This window comes from Pan troglodytes, chromosome 21, assembly GCF_028858775.2.
Source record: "Pan troglodytes isolate AG18354 chromosome 21, NHGRI_mPanTro3-v2.0_pri, whole genome shotgun sequence".
NCBI lineage: Eukaryota > Metazoa > Chordata > Mammalia > Primates > Hominidae > Pan > Pan troglodytes.
This window is the reverse complement of record NC_072419.2, coordinates 14,262,128-14,278,269: the sequence shown is the minus strand read 5'-3', so window position 1 is coordinate 14,278,269 and position 16,142 is coordinate 14,262,128. Positions and strand designations below refer to the sequence as shown.

At 36.7% G+C, this 16,142-nt stretch overlaps 1 long non-coding RNA gene across 1 annotated transcript in view; it reads left to right on the top strand.

Annotated features, from left to right (window-relative positions):
• LOC129138189 (uncharacterized) overlaps positions 1–16,142 on the top strand; it is a 135,427-nt gene that overhangs the window by 68,312 nt on the left and 50,973 nt on the right. Inside the window, exon 3 of the long non-coding RNA XR_008541253.2 lies at positions 11,101–11,173. This is a non-coding gene — a long non-coding RNA (uncharacterized LOC129138189). The remainder of the gene's footprint in view (positions 1–11,100; positions 11,174–16,142) is intronic.

Below are 16,142 nucleotides of genomic sequence, written 5' to 3'. Positions count from 1 at the left end.
ATACTAAAATGTATTTTAACTGGTGTCTATTATACAATTAAATAATGGATTAAACATTAAAAGTAATAAGGTTTTGATAAGAGGTGGCACTCTGCTAACATTAATAATTACCATCATTAATCCTGCAAGACTTTCTTGCAAGATTTTATATTATTTCCTTCTGCCAGACTCTTCAAACACTCCCAAGGAAACAGTCCTCGGTTATATTGAGTCCACTGCTACATAGCTTAAATTAATTTGTCTTTACATTGCCACTATCTTGAAACTTTTCTCTGCAGGACCCATTCATTACCTGAATATGTAGGAGAAGCAGAATGAGTAATGGGCAAACCACTGCACCTTCAATTAATCCTAAATACTCCTTTTCCAACTTGAGTTAGAAATTTGGATCCCAGACAAATTTTGATTTAGCAGGAGTATACAGCACAGAACTGGGAGTTGGGAAAGTCAGACATTCACCAAGGAGTAAACAACAATAGGGATATCCATAGGGTTTTGTTTTACACTCCAGCTCCTCCTAATTAATGGTAACTGCATACAGTGCTGTGTGGAGAAGGGTTCTGAGTCAAATCAGATTCAAGAGAAAATAGTGCTGGGAAGCACTATCAATAATTGTGATATGCATGGGAAGGGCAGCAGACAGCATTCTTGTTATATATTTACCATTCGATATCAGTGGTTATTAGCAGGGGGGCAATTTTGCCTCTCTGACCTCCAAGTGAGGTTTGGTAATGTGTGGAGATGTGTTTGGTTGGTAAGGGCTCTGCTGTCGTTGAATGGACAGAGTCCAGGGATGCTGCTCAACACCACACACACAGGACAGCTGCCCACAATAAAGGTTAGCTTGTACAAAATATCAATAGTGATAAGGCTGAGAAATCTTTTCCTGCATAATTTTTAAACATATTTTGTTAAATTCAACATATCTACTGCCCCACACAACTTCACTAACTTATTTTTTTCTTCCATCTACATTTTTAAGTGATTAGCATTCTCAGCAAAACCAGAAGTAACAGTTTTAGAAGAAACAATTATTTTTCATTAAGATAATGCAAGTAGCCAGGCACGGTGGCTCACGCCTGTAATCCCAGCACTTTGGGAGGACAAGGCGGGCGGATCACGAGGTCAGGGGATCGACGCCATCCTGGCTAACACGGAGAAACCCTGTCTCTACTAAAAATACAAAAAATTAGCTGGGTGTGGTGGTACGCACCTGTAGTCCCAGCTACTCAGGAGGCTGAGGCAAGAGAATCACTTGAACCCGGGAGGCGGAGGTTGCAGTGAGCTGAGATTGTGCCATTGCACTCCAGGCTGGGTGACAGAGTGAGACTCTGCCAAAAAAAATAAAAGATAATGCAAGTAAAGTTGATCTGAATTCTTAGCTGAACTCAAAGTGGGTAGCATTGGAATTGATATGATGGATTTCTGTTATCCTTTGCTTATGGTCTGAAATACAGATCTTGCTGCCTATTTGCTTCCGTTCACTTATATCAGCTGAAGTTTCTAGTGACAAACAAGACAACCCATTCTGAGTGGCTTCCACAGAAAGGGTATTTAGGATATTTGATAGCTCAGAGAATTTCCAAGAGGGCTAGATGATCAGAGATAGGAGCTACATATCCAGGAAAAACTTACAAAAAACATAAGAGTTGCTACAACAAATAACCCACTGCTGAAACCCAGAAACCAGCAACTCACATCCAGGATGCTAAGAGATGATGCTAGACATTTCCCCAAGGGAACTGACTTTGCCATCCTTCATGTCTTCTATAAATAATGTATTATTTCTGGTGCTTCCTTCCTAACTTTGCGTTCTTGTGAATGGAAGTCATCTTCTTGGTGCATCTGCTCTGTGAAACCTCGCTCCCCCTGTGTCTTATCTTCAGGGGCAGCTGAAAAAGCACATTCTTGACTCCCAGTTGGGAAGGTTGTTTGTATGATGGTGGGCAGCTGCACACCTGTCACATGCTCACATTGGTCCTCCATGTCATCAATAACAAACCATATGATTACATAATTTCTTTGCTGAGCCCTATGCTATGTCTAATTCGTTCAAAATCACTAGGTTATCATGCTTCAAAGTCAATGTGAGTGCGAGAAAATTATGTCCTGATCTTAGTACTTGTAGCAGTTTTTAAAAATCAATCAAAACATTTTCTGAGTTTATAATGTGATGGAAGAAGAAAAGAACGTTAATGAGAATACATGGAACTATATTAAGTTTCTCTGTTATCTGACCAAAAATATCTGAGACTCTCATAAGCTGATTTTTGAGCATCTCATCTAAGTTAAAACAACAAAGAAAAAAGAATAAAAATTAAGAGAAGGAATTGACAATTGATACATTTTGGCTAAGTCCTCACGCAAATCTCATCTTGAATTGTAGTTCCCAAAATTCCCACTTGTCATGGGAGAGACCAAGTGGGAGGTAATTTAATAATGGGGGTGGGTCTTTCCTGTGCTGCTTTTGTGATAGTAAATAAATCTCATGAGATCTGATGGTTTAATAAAGGGGAGTTCCCCTGCACAAGCTCTCTTGCCAGCCACCATGTAAGACATGACTTTGCTTCTCCTTTGTCTTCCACCTTGATTGTGAGGCCTCCCCAGCCATGTGGAACTGTGAGTCCATTAGACCTCTTTTTTCTTTTTTATAAATTACCCAGTCTCAGGTATGTTTTTATTAACAGTATGAGAACAGACTAATACAAAAATGCAAGAAAATTATAGGAAAAATTATAATAACACTAATCGAAAAAGTAGAATTCAAGACAACTTGCTCTAATTAAAAGATATCTATATTGAAACTAGATTAAAATAAAAAAGCAAAACCAACTAAATGCCACTTAAGGAGAAAATCAATAGAAATACAGAAAGTTTGAAACTAAGATAATGGAAAAGAATAGATCATAGATCAGTGTTAGTTATATTAAAATCAGAAAAAACGTATACAAAGTACTTTTTGAGACAAAAACTTTACCTAAAATAAGGAGAGATAATTTCCATTGATAAACTTTCTATCATGAGAAATTGTGAAAAATTTTAACTGTATTCACCTGAAACATGGCCTTAGAACTACAAGAAAAAGTAAGCATACTCACAATTATAATGGATATTTCAATACCTTCCTAGAAGCATTTGATAAGATAATCATATAAAAAATCAACAAGCATGAAGAAAATTTGAAAAATATGATGAGCAAAGTTGATCTAATACAAGGTTAAGTATATAGGATATTTCTGAAGTAATAATTAAAAGTTCATATATAGCTTTAAATGAATATTTTGGAAAAAAGAAAGAAAATCAATAAATTTAGTATCCATCTTAAAAATTAGCAAAATATATCAGAAATAAAGTACAAGAAAGGGAATAATAGAAGTAAGAGCAGAATTCAACGAACTAGAAAACAGATATAAAATAGAGAAAGTAAGCTAATCTAAACTGATATTTTAAAAAGATTTAATGCAGTTGATAAACCAGTTACAAGACTAATTAAAACAAAAGTGAAAAGGCACAAATAACAAATGTCAACTAAATAGAATAAATCAATATATTCTGTGGATAATAAAATAAGACATGGATACTATATACATTTAAATATCATATGAAATAACAAATTCCTGGGAAATGAAACATTATAAGTTTGTAGAAAAATGAACAGAAAAAAAACCCCACTGGCCTATAACTACCAAAGACATTGCACATATGACTAAAATATTTCCATAAAAAACTCCAGGCCAATGGTTTCCCCAGAGAATTTTATCATTCATTAGAAACAAACAACTAAAAACATAAGTAAGAAAACATTTACACTGTTTCAAAGAAAGAAAAAGGATGTTTCCCAACTTAGTGACTCAGTTTATGCAATCAGCATAACTTTAATATCAAAAGTGGACAAGGACATAACAAGAAAAGAAAATTAGAGGTTGGATCCCAGGCATGAACACAGAAGCAAAAGTCGTAATTAAAAGCTCAGTGAAAAAAAAAAATTAAAGGGTAATGTATCACATCACAATAATTGTGTTTTATTCTGGAAAATCAAGTTTGGCTTAACATTTGAACTCCATAAATGTAAATATCAATAGTAACAATAAAGGAAAAAAATGTTAATTTTACTATTTAATAAAAGGGGTTGAATAAATTTTAATGTATATATTAATGATGAAAGCCCTTAGAAAATTAGAAAGAGAAAGGAACTTTATATATATGTGTATGAACAGCAAACACTGTTAATAGTAAATGTTGGAAGCTGTATAATTGGGATGGACCCTGAAGCAAGATGACCAGTCTGCTTGCAAAAGTTTTCCTGAACATGATACATGGAGGGTCCACACAACCGGATGGCTAAAAATAGGTCAAAGCATTGGAAAGAAAGACATAAAATTGTCTTTATTTGAGTAATATAATTTTGAATGTAGAAAACCAATAGAATCCAAAGATTAATTAATTAAATTGATAAGCAAATTTAACTAGATTTCTGGATATAAGATGATTGCAATTTGTATATAAGCCACAAACAGAAAAATAAAATGAAAAAGATGCCATTTACATGAAGTGAAAATATCAAATACCTTAGACTACAATTGAGAAAGATGTGCAAGACTTCTACATGGAAAATTATAAATCATTGCTGAGATAAGTCAAAGAATAGTTAATAAATGTGAGAAAAAGATCGTGCTTAGAAAATTCAGCATATAAATATGTCAATTATTCTCATAGTAATTGATTTAGAGATTCAAGGCACTCTCAGGCAAAATCATAATAGTTATTATTTAAAAAATGTGCTATATGTTAACAAGTTGATTATAACATTTATTTTGAAATGCAAAGGGCTAAGATTAGTTAAGACACTATTATAAAAAAAGAAGTGGGGAGACTTGATTTACCACATATAAATACTTGTTTTAAAAGCTTTACTAATTACACCTAACTAAAATGATAGACCAGTACCACAGACCCTGAAACAAACTCACAGATACGGACCCTTGATTTATAAAAATGTTGGCCCTCTAGAGCAATGGGGAAGGGGAATTAAACTGAAATTCATTTAGTTGAATTGGGAAAATGAGTTGAATTGGGAAAGTCCATATCAATACAGAAAAAATGAAGTTTAATCGACATCAGCATCACACACAAAATTAATTCTATGTGGGTTGTACATGTAAAAGGCCAAACAATAAATCTTCTTAGATGGAAATACAGGAGAGTATATTCATGGCTTTGGTAAAAGGATGTTTTCTTTAAAAATAAAGGGAAAGATAAATGTACTTGACTATGTAAAAAGAATATATATTCAACAAAGGGAATGTTTCCTGAATATATGAAAAAGTCATATAAATCCACAGGAAAAAGAGCCACAACCTAGCAGAAAATTGACAATAAACCTCACAAAACAAAATATCCTAATGGTCTATGAATGTATGAAAGTGTGCCTTAACATCATTAGTAATCAGAGAAGTGCAAAGTAAAACCACAGTGAGACATTGTGACACACAGAAGGGCTAAAATGAAAATGACTCATGGTCATTTTGGTTGGAGCATATGGTGGAAAGGCACTTCTACCCCATGGCAGTGAGAGTGTGAATCAGTACACCTACAATGGGACAGCATTTGATGTTCAGATACCAAATGGAAGATATGTTTAACTTAGACCCATTTCAATACCACTCCAGAAATGCATGCACATGAGCACCAAGAAAATTCATATTATTATTCATAATTCTGAACTGAAAGCAAACCAAATGCATGTCAACAATTGCATAAGTTAATTGTAATATATTCATTCAAAATAAAACGCACTGCAGTGAGAATGTATGAACCCAGGCTGCAAAGTTGAAAAGACTTTCACAATTTTGTGTGAAATTAACAGGTCACAAAAGAGCACAAAACAAATTATTACATTAAAGTTACACATATCACATGCATGCATATGCGCACACAGACACGGGGATATGAAAACCATAAAGTTTAGAGATGCATGCTTAGGTGCCAAAATTATAGACAAAACCAAGGCAGAGATTGCCATCAGCAGCAGGATAGTGGATAGCTGAAGAGGGATGATTAGGACAGAGAATGAAATGCTCTTTTGGGGAACTGGCCATACTCATTACTCCAAAATTATATGATAACTTGTGTTGTATATCTTAATTTTTGTTATACTTAACATTTTTAAAGCAACTATCAAGTACCAGAAGAAAATACAGTTTAGTAATTTTTATAATCTTAGAGTGGGGAAAGTATAAATATAAATAATAATAAATACAGTCCATAAGTGAAAGAATGAATTAATTGAACTATATTTAAGAACAAATGAAGCCAAATAAAATACAATAAGATATGACAACAAAATATAGGTAGAAGGTAAGCACAGTTAATTGATAGATATAGAGACACAAATAGTTTCAACATATAAAGTATCATCCAAATCCTTTGATGGCAGATTTTTAAGAGGCAGTACAGCTTTTTTAGTATAATACTACACCTCTCCCAGGTCCCCTGCTTTCCTCAGGAAAGGTCAAGAAGAAGCCCAAGAACTCTCTCTGCCATTGGAAAGACCCTCATCTTTTCAATCCCTGAACACTCATAGCATTGCCTCCATTTTCTATGTTGAGGCTATCAACATTAATTGCACTGAAATTTTTTACTCTATTTCTGTCACCTACCACAAGAAGTCCAGATCACTGCGATAGCAGATTAAATATGGACATACATTTTTTGATACAGTTAGTACTCTGTTTATCAGAAGTGAGGTACACTTCCCTTTCCCTTGAATCTCAGCAGGTCCTTTGGTTGCTTTGACCACTAATATACAACAGAAGTTAAGTTGTATCACTTTCCAGGACCTGACCTTAAGAGACTGGCAGCTCCCACTTTATGTTTCTTGAAACACTCACTTTGGAGCACTGAACTACCATCTAAGAAGGCTAAGAGCCATTCTGCAGAATCTACCTGTAGAGGACCTGAGGCCACATGGAAGAGTGTCCAGCTGAGGTTAGCCTTCCAGCCAAGTCCATTAAGGCACCAGAAATGTAAGCTGAGCTGTCTTGGAGTTGGCTGAGATGAGGACAGCCATCAGATGAACACAGTCAACACAACACGGAGTGGAAGAATCATTTAGCTAAGTCTTGCCCAAATCTCTGACCTGCAAATCATGAGATATAATACTAAAATGGTTGTTTTTTTTAAACAACTAAATTTTAGGATAGGTTGTTACACATTCATGAACTATTAATATGTATTACTCTTTAATCTCTACATTTCTTTCCATCTCACAGCTGCAAAATGCCCAAACCCTAAACATCCCTTGACCACTACTAGGATCTATCTATCTATCATCAATCTTACCGTTACAAAATCTCACTCGCTTCCTTCTTTTACCAGATAAACTCCAAAGCCAATCATAACTTCCTTGACATCTCTTTCCTTTTTATTCAAAACCCCAATTTCCATTAAATCCATCACTCCTTATACTATACACCTGCACTAGGCAGATGAATACTGGAAAGAAAAAAGCTATATTGATGGGTTTTGCTTCAAATTTATTGCCACTAACTTCAAATGGGTCTTTATTTTGCTTGTCAGTCATTTTGTATTTTCCTAGATTTTCACTCTCCTACTCAATCCAGGTCTCTGTTTACAACTTTTCCTTTATTCTCAAGCCCTAAACTCACATTCAGCTGACAATCTTTGCTTCCTATTTTCTTGAGAAAATAGAAAAACTCAGAGCGAAAATTGCAGAATTTCCCACCTCCACAAATACCTACTTATCAATATCAGTACCTGTTTACTCTCCTATTTCTAATAATTTTCTGTCTGTATATCCAAAGCAAATATTTCTACTTTTTTAGTAGATGATATTCTCTTTCAACCCCTCAGGGAAAAGCTCAGCTTTGCTTCCATCTCTTTTCTTCATCATCAGTTTTTCCTTCTCAACTAAATCCTTTCCATAAAAAGCATATGCTTTAATTTCCCCCATTAAAAAAATCCTTTACCGATGTCACACACCCTCCACCTACTGTAACATAACTCTGTTCCTCATTAAGGCAAAATCTGTAGAAATGATTGTCTACTGTTTCAATTCTTCTTCTCCCTTTCGACCTCAGATTCCTTCTAATGAAGACTTTGCTTCCACCACTCCACTGAAATTGCTCTTACCTAGGTCAATATGACTTCTAATCTTACAAAATTCAACTGGTGATACTCAGTCTTCAACTGACTTGACCTATAAGCACCATTGGCATTCTCTTCATGAAATACTTAACTTGATCCCCAAGTCACTGCTCTCTCCTGGGTTTTCTCCTCAGTTTCTGGCTTTTCTTTCTCCACTGCCTTGGCTTGTTCTGACTTATTTTCTTGAACTTGTAACACTGGATTGCTCCACAGCTCAGTCCCCAAGATCTCTTCTTTACCAACCTCCACTCCATTCTAGATCTCACCCAGTCTTATGGCCTAAGCACCCTCCATTGGTTGACTTCCACATGTACAATTCCAGCCTGGACCTCTCCCGTGAACTCTAGCCTCTTACATCCAGCTTCTCACACAGCATTTCTGTTTGGATATCTAATAAGCATCTTAAACTTAACATGCCCAGAACTGAACTCCTCATATTCTCTCTAAAACTCAGGCTTCTCACAGTGTTTGCCATTAGAGTAAATGTAAACTCTATCTTTCCAAATGCTCAGGCCAAAATCCTTGGAGTCATTCTTGATTTCACTCTGTTGAATACCCTCTATCCAATATGTTAGTGAATTCTGTTGGCTCTACCTATCCATAATTTACTACATTTTACATTTCACTGCTACTGTCATAACCCAAGACACCATAATTTCTTTCCTGAATTATTATAATCTTTTTTTTTTTTTTGAGACGGAGTCTTACTCTGTCGCCCAGGCTGGAGTGCAGTGGCACGATCTCGGCTCACTGCAAGCTCCGCCTCCCGGGTTCACGCCATTCTCCTGCCTCAGCCTCCCGAGTAGCTAGGACTACAGGCGTCCGCTACCACGCCTGCCTAATTTTTTGTATTTTTAGTAGAGACGGAGTTTCACAGCGTTAGCCAGGATGGTCTTGATCTCCTGACCTCGTGATCCGCCCGCCTCTGCCTCCCAAAGTGCTGGGATTACAGGCGTCAGCCATTGCGCCCGGCCTATAATAAACTTCTACTTGGTCTTCTTGCTTCTGTCCTTGCCCCCATAGTCTGTGGTCAAGATCATAGACAGAGTGAACCTGTTAAAAAATAAGTCAGATCATGAAAATCTGCCACAAATTTTCCAATTGCTTCTATCTTACTCAAAATTAAAGTTAAAAACCTTATAATATCATATATACATCATACATCTGCACTCCTTTATTTCTTCTTGCCCCACCTTTTCTTGTTTGCACCGCTGGCTAATTGTTCCTAAACATCTCAGCCAAATTCGTGTCTAATTTGTATTTGCTCGTTGATGTGCCTTGGATGTTATCTCCCCGGTGATCTCAGTGTCTCTTCTCCTTACTTCCTTAAGATGTTTGCTCAGGTGTCATCTTCTTCATGATGCCCACCCTGACCACTCTAGTTAAAACAACTAATCCTTCCCCAATCTAAGCACTCTATATCCCTTTACTGTTTTTTTTGTAGAGCATACAATTATTGATTAATTTATTTTTGGTCTCAATGACAGAACATCAGCTTCATAAAGGCAGGGATTTTGATCTAATTTGTTCATAGCTGTGTCCCCAGCACCTGTAATAGTTTCTAGTATATAGTAGGCACTCAGTAAATATCTGTAGAATTAATAAATGAATGAAAATTAGACAAAGATGAAATACTCTTCACATATAGCAAGTTTCCACAAAATTACAAGGAAACGTTAATAACAAACAGAATTGCAAAGATTTTGAATAAATGTTAAAAACGGGCGTTATATCTATGAGAAAAAGTTCATCCAGTCAGGGTTATTTTTAAAATTCAGTTGATTTTTCTATCAGACTGTTAAAAATAAAACTGATAGTACCCAAGAATAGGGGCAATTTTTAACGATCTTTTGGAAAAGCAATTAGGTATATAATAGTATATAATTTAGTCTTTACTTAAGAACTGATTGGGCTATATTGCTATTATTATTGTCATTTTATAGATCAGAAAATTCAGGCATAGGCAACAAATTAAGTAATTTGTTTTAGATCACACAGAATATAAGTAGAAAATGCCAACATTAAAATCAGGCATTTTGTTTTAGAGTTCATACATTTAATCACTGCTTATTACTTCCAGTTTTATTGATGAAAATATTGAGTTTCTGGTGCTATGGAATTTTTTCAGAGCAACACAGGTGAGGGTTTGAACTCAGGCAGTTGTGTTCCAGGGACTATGTTTTAAATTGTTGCATTATATGGCACTCTAGTGGGAGAATTTCAACCCACTTCTGTTATGTCATAATTAATCATGTAATACAAAGTAAACAAAGTTGTATAATCATTAGGTTGATCCAAAAGTTACACATTAAATCCCATGTATAAAAAGGGTAGTTGGTGCAATATGTGGCATTCAAGTTGTAAAAATGGATCCCATCCACCACATGACAAAACTTGATTCTGACTCACGATGGGTGAGCAAACATGGAGTATGTCCTAATCAGAAATCAACAGGATATGGGGCTTCAGCTGGGCCAAGACTATTCTGGAATAGCTCCATAACCCTCCCATGGCAGTCACTGCTGATAATCTATCCATAGACTTTTTTCCCTCTCCCACTCTTCTCCCCAAATTATACTTCCCTACCACTTTGCCATTAATAATGTAACCCTGAATTTTCTCAGGTAGTACCTACCGTATTTCTCAAAGGGATTCTATTGGCATTTTAGGAAGAAAAATCTTATTTTTAAAATTATTGCAAATAATCTCAATATAATTTAGAAAGTAAATAAGTTATAAACTTTAAGTCTATAAATAAATTTTTAATGTTTAAAAATGTAATCTCGCTTGTCTCAGATTGAATTTAGAACTTAAATGAGTGAATGTGTGATTAGCATTTATCACTTAGTAGGTTCACATGTCCAAATTATTTATTGAAAAGAAGCTTTTGGGTGATGTAATTACACATTTCACTGCCTTTGATCTCACTTTCAGATTTTGCTGGAATCCCGTAAAGGCTTTCGTTTTGATTTCAAGTTTAATTTCAGATAGACTCTCCTGTAATTCAGTAAGTAGCATGCCAATTATTTTCCAAACAATTCAGCTGTCGGAAGTATGGTTCTGTGAAAAACTTTTGAGAAATTCCAGGACACTGGGAGTCACCAGTATTACTTTCTTTGGCAACATTCTTGGGACAGACATAGGCGGCATGATAAAGGACAGGAGTGATTCAGCCTCATAGTGAATACATCCCATGTGAAATCAGGGCTGACCACCCTTTTATTTAAAGCATATTAAAATGATGGGAATTGAACAATGAGAACACATGCACACAGGAAGGGGAACATCACACACCGGGGACTGTTGTGGGGTGGGGGAGTGGGGAGGGATAGCATTAGGAGATATACCTAATGCTAAATGACAAGTTAATGGGTGCAGCACACCAACATGGCACATGTATACATATGTAACAAACCTGCACGTTGTGCACATGACCCTAAAACTTAAAGTATAATAATAATAAAATTAAAAAAGTAAAAAAAAATCCACCCATCTATTATTATCAGTGAGGGTTATATAATGATAATATCACTTTTAGGAAATGTTACACAATCATTTTTTGTTTAATAAAATTAACACATTTTATGACTTTTTGGTCTATTGTTTATGTTCTCAAAGAATAGCCTTGAAAGTTACTTAGTAATAGCTGCAGTATAATATTGTGGCCTTTAGTTTCCATTTCATAGACAAACTTAAAACACTATGTGCCTTGTGTTACTTCAATTGTGCTTTCCATTTTCTGAGACAGGGGCTGAAAAATATTTAATTAAGAAGACACAAGTCCTGAGAAAACACACACCATGCTGTGTCCTTTATCAATGTTGATCTTTTCCTGGGGCTGGGGGTCTAGTTTTATTTTGGGGCAGTGTTAAGGATGTCTGGAGATCACTGGCAAGCAATATGTATTCTCAGGGCCAAACTAATCTAATCCAATGTGAATCTTGAAACAAAAGGAACACTGTTTCAAAATGATAACTGGAATTTCTAAGTACTTTTATGTTTAGATTGTCACCTACTTCAGATGCTGGAGAAGTTTCAAAAGGTACATTCTGTGGTTATATTAAGCACAGGCTTCAGAAGAACTGGCCAGAAAACAGGAGTCAAATCGTCAGTGACAGGGTCTCCATCTACCCCTAAAAGAGTATCTTCAGCCAGCATGGTGGCCCAAGCCTGTGATCTCATCACTTCAGGAGCCCGAGGCTATGGGGATGGGTAGGAGCTTATGTGGATACGGAATGGGGGGAGAAGAGAGAAGGAAAGAGGAAGTTGTGTACCACTCTTTTGTAAGTTTCAGGGGGAAGAAGAAATGGGTTCCCGAATGCAACCATATGTCTTCCTGAAGGAAACTAAAGATATAATAAGCAGATCTTGCTACACATTGCAGCACTTAACTGTTTTCTGTTTGAGTGGACTGATGCCCTATCCATTGGTAAATTTTAAGTTTTCTTTCTATTTTCCTATGGTGGGATGGCTGTGCTTGGGAGATAAGAGAAAAGAGAAAAGAAAAGAAGTGAAAACATTTATTAGAGAAAATTAAAATATCTTGGCTTAGTGTATCATTCAGTGGAGACTGGTCAGTTGAAACTTCTACTAGTATAAAAATAGAAATAAGGAAACATTGGCTGGGTGCGGTGGCTCACACCTGTAATCCCAACACTTTGGGAGGCTGAGGTGGGCAGATCACGAGGTCAGGAGTTTGAGACCAGCCTGGCCAACATAGTGAAACCCTGTCTCTACTAAAAATAAAAGAAATTAGCTGGGTGTGGTGGCATGTGCCTGTAATTCCAGCTAGTTGGGAGGCTGAGGCAGGAGAATCACTTGAACCTGGGAGTCGGAGGTTGCAGAGAGCCAGGATCACGCCATTGTATTCCAGCCTGTCCAGCCTGGGCAACAAGAGTGAAACTCCATCTCAAAAAAAAAAAAAAGAAAAGAAAAGAAAAGAAAAGAAAAAGAAAACGTCATTTGTTAGATTTAGATTTAACTCCCACTTCAGGAATTAAGGAAATATAATAGTTTCCTTCCAATTAATTCAGGAAACCTGGAGAGTTGGGGTGGGGAAAGGAATTGTATCATAAATGTGTGAGAATGCAGCTTATCATGTTGTTCTCTCTCTTTCCCTAATGTTCCTTTACAAACCCAGCCTTCCCAGGAAAAGTCTTTTTTTTCCCCTCTGATCTGGCTGTTCATGAGTGCTGTCCTTTGCCTCTCTTAGTTAGGGCTGGGTGAAACCCGTCAGGCTCACATCCATGGCTTTGATTGTCTCTCTTTTTACTTCCTGTATTGGATGTTTCTCACGTTTTCAATTGTATTTATGCTTAATTTTCCAAACATCTCTGTTCTGAACAGAGAAAAATATCTTATTTAGATATATACCCTAAATAGTGATAATAATAAGTTATTATTACAGTAACGCGCATTTACCGAGCACTTACTGTGTGGCATGTGCACCATGTTCCCTCCCACTTTGTTTCATTGCAGCAGCTTTTTTTTCCCCCAGGATGCTCTTCATCCTGCTGCCCTTTCTTAACCCTTACTTATACCTTAGGCCTCTGCTGACTGGGAATTTCTCAAGAAATTCTTGCAAAGTCCCTCACGGCATCATGAACTGCTCCTTCCTTGCTTACATCACAATTGTAGCTTGGCTTTTATTTATGTGTAGGCTTCATACACCACTGCACTCGGGATCTGCCTTCCACTCATCTTCCCACTGATCCTCCCCATCCCTGCCCACCTTCTTTTTCCATTAGCCCAAGACAACTGACAACATGATATACATGGCAGGCGAGACCACCAGGTGAGGTAAGAAGGTATTCCCAAGACAACTCTCACAAAATTTGGGGGATTTTATGAGTGGTGGGAACCCATGGAAAGTGGTAGAAGAATCACTGTCCATGTGGTGGATTTAAAACATTTCAAGGCTCCCCAGAGCACAGAGCTTGCATGTTGCTCAAGCATGGTCCTTAATTAGGGGCTGCAAGAAAGATGCAAACCTGGACATTAAGCCATTCCATAATGATCAGGGTGACCCAAGGATGACTGAAGGGCCTGCATGAATATTTTGCTTTATATACAATCTCTGAGCCCTCACAGATCAGTGGTGTGAGGGGAGGGTGGGCATTGATAAGTCCTGAGTAAATTTTGCGCCATGTAGGCAGCATGGTGTACACTATAAGAGACAAGAAAAAGAAAGAAATGATTTGCTTTTTGCATTCACATTTTTGGAGTAATATTCATACTTACTTCACCTATGGTAATGGTGAGAAAGAAGAAAAGAGAGAATAGTGGTGGTCCTGCTTTCACTGAGGAGCTCTCAGGAAGGTCATATCTGAGTGCTATTTTGCATAAAATTCTTAGCACTATTAAGGTCATTGGAAGAATGAAGGAGGCAAGTAAACTGGTCATTTTCAGTCCTTGCCCCATGTCATTACTCACGCATGGCTCTGTGACTTAAGGCAAGTGATCACACTTCCTGGGACTCAGCTTTCTCATCTTAAAATTATAAATAATTGTTCTGTGTGTGTGTGTGTGTGTGTGTGTGTGTGTAAACTTTGAATGTTTTGGTAGAGGAAGTAATACAGATTCTCCAAACTAGGCCACTTTGATTTAAATGTCTTCAATTTCAGCATAATATTCTTCAACTTGCTTTTTCTCAGCATTGTGGTTTGACATATTTTCCAGGCTGATAATATTTATTTAGTTTATTGATGTGAACTGCTGTATAGTTTTCCGTTGCGTGAACATATCACTTGGTTTTATTACTTCATTCACTCAGCAAATGTGTGAAGACCTACTTTAGTAAAGGTACTAGGTTCTGGGGGCATCAGAGTGACCCAAACCCATAAAGTCCCACCTAGCACGTAGTTTACATTCTTATTGGGAAGAAGGGAGCAAGTGAAAAATGAACCAATCGACATGTCATAGGTCAGCTAAAATGTCCTTTAAAGAAAATAAAGATGCATGAGGGAATAGGAAGTGTCTGAGTGGGCTTTTTTAGATAGTGGAGTTGAGAAAGGATTTTCTGACGAGGCGACACTCAAGCAGAGCTGGATTAAAGCGAGGGAATTAGCTCCACAGATATTTGGGAGAAGAATATCTCGAGAAGAGGAAAGAAAGGCTACAAAGATAAAGGGGGCAAAAGCATCCCTGGCACATTTAAGGAATCACGAAAAGGCCCATGAAACTGAATTGCTGAAAGAAAAAGAGAAAGTCATTGGAGATGAAGTCTAAAAGATAAAATGTCCTATATGCCTAGGACATTTTAGACTACAGAAAGCATTTAATCCGGAATGTGATGTTTCAACCACAGGAATAACTTCATCTGATTTTAGTTGTCTAGGGATTATTCTAACTACCACGTGGAGAACAGAAGGTAATGTATAAGCTTGGAAGCAGAGAAACCAGTTAAGATGCTATTGCTATAATCGAGACTGGAAATGAGGAAGACCAGGACCAAAGTCACAGTGGTGGAAGTGATTGCATTTCACTATTTTTTTCTGTTTTTCTTTTTAATTATGTTATTATTTCCTCTTTTTTTAATGTTAGAGAGAGTCATCAATCTACGTTGATGCTTGGGATATTAAGTTGATAGAAGCGACAAGAAAACTCCACTTTTTATTAATTCTTATACTGATATTTAGGCACGTCCTACTTTTTTCTATTTTCAACTTAAATCTTTCTTTTTTTTGTCATTAGTTATCATTAGTTTATTATAAAAGAGAAATATGGAAATTATTTACATGATGAAAGATTTCAGAACTTCAGTGGAATGGGCAGCTTCATGTTGATGCCATTTCTTTTTTTTATTATAATTATACTTTCAGTTTTAGGGTACATGTGCACAATGTGCAGGTTAGTTACATATGTATACATGTGCCATGCTGGTGTGCTGCACTCATTAACTCTTCATTTAGCATTAGGTATATCTCCTAATGCTATCCCTCCCCCCTCCCCCCACCCCACAACAGTCCCCAGAGTGT